The sequence below is a fragment of the Mytilus galloprovincialis genome, chromosome 5 (assembly GCF_965363235.1).
Source record: "Mytilus galloprovincialis chromosome 5, xbMytGall1.hap1.1, whole genome shotgun sequence".
NCBI lineage: Eukaryota > Metazoa > Mollusca > Bivalvia > Mytilida > Mytilidae > Mytilus > Mytilus galloprovincialis.
This window is the reverse complement of record NC_134842.1, coordinates 16,946,523-16,948,162: the sequence shown is the minus strand read 5'-3', so window position 1 is coordinate 16,948,162 and position 1,640 is coordinate 16,946,523. Positions and strand designations below refer to the sequence as shown.

The following is a 1,640-nucleotide window of genomic DNA, read 5'->3' as shown; positions in this document are numbered from 1 at the left end:
TATTGATATTATAGTTACAAATTGAATTGTATTTAATTTGTCCAGTTTGATTACTGTTAAACTGACCAGTGTACCTGTTTGTCTATGTTACCTTGATTTCTATATTTAAAATCTTAATTAAGCCTATATTTCTTATGGATAGTGATTTTGGTCACATGTTCTTTTTGGAGGGAAAATTCTATTGTTCTGGACACTCTCATTCCAACTGTCATACTGAACAGATATACTTCACAGTTTTGTAGTTTGCAAATTGTCTTATATAAATTGTGTTATTGCTGAATCTTTTGGGAATCCATATTTCTACTTTACAGGTCAGTTGTATATACTTTTCTCACATTTTTTTAATAGTCCTAGAGTTTTTAACAGAGTATGCAAGATTTGGTTAGATTGATTGGATTGAATGGAGAAATGAATCTGTAGTATGAATATGACCTTGATGAGTGATAAATACAATTAATTGACCATAACATGCTTTAAATCATTAAAGATTGATAAATGATTTTAATATTAAATAATTACTAAATAATAGAGCATTGGAGTGAAATTATATTAAATAGAAAGTAAATTAAATAGTTAAATATTCATTTTAAACCTTTATTATGTTTTAGTATCTAAGGGAACAGATTTTCTTATTTTTGGTATGTGTTCATATTGTAGACATGGAACACATTAGTTATAAATTTATATTTATCTTCAGGTTAATATTTGATGTACATGTAGCCAATACACATATGAAGTCTTGTGACCTTCAAACTAGCACTTGAGGTAGGCAAAGAGTTGTATTATGTTGTTTTATAATTTGGTTAGTTATTTGCTTATTTTGCTTACTTTGCGTTGCTGAGTTGCTGCATGTAGATATTTTAATGTTTTATCGTTTTGCTTTAGTTTATTACTATTTATGGAATTCATGTAGAATATGTTATTTACATGGTAATAGAATATTATTGCAATTAAGTTTATGAGATGCATAAACTCATACATGTAAGACGCAAGTTTATGTTGAGTCTTTAAGACAGAGTTATAGATTTGAAAGAGAATATTATTTTACTTAGAATGTTTTACAGTGCAATGTACTTGTTCAAAAACATGTCAGAGTTATCCATCTTTGCACCTGTATTTATAGTATTTTATAATTATGTTTTGTAGGGTCTTTATACGAGACAACTGATTACTAAGACCTTTAATAAAGAATCCATATATGTTTACAACCGAGTTTTTATGATGTCCATTTCCACCCGGTTTCAGTGTTATAAAAAGAGACAATCATTCAAATGAACATTCAAACTTTCAACATTCAAAATAAGTCGAAAAAAATACACACTGTAATAAAATTGGAAATTACAAAACACAAAACACAAAATAGAAAGCTAGGCTAGATACTAGATACATGCAAAAGGGGGCCGTTTTGTCGGATAATTGCACCTATCTAAATCGACAATAAGCCTTAGCAATCACGGATTTGAAAAAGGAAATATCTTGGTTACTGAAAAAGAACCTCGCATCTGGTGTATTAAATAATAAGCCTAGTACGTTTGATAACAATTAACTGCCTTGCAATGAAACAACAAAACAAAGGGAGAACGATTGATTGTTGCACGCTCGGTATGTAATTGACGACTTAATCCTCTCTACCTATGTGA

At 29.1% G+C, this 1,640-nt stretch overlaps 1 long non-coding RNA gene across 1 annotated transcript; it reads left to right on the top strand.

The window, feature by feature from the left end:
• Nucleotides 1–213: 213 nt before the first annotated feature.
• Nucleotides 214–1,247, top strand: LOC143075285 (uncharacterized). The gene is made up of 3 exons (XR_012978278.1): nt 214–311; nt 698–765; nt 1,147–1,247. It is a non-coding gene; the product is annotated as an uncharacterized LOC143075285 (long non-coding RNA).
• Nucleotides 1,248–1,640: the final 393 nt, after the last annotated feature.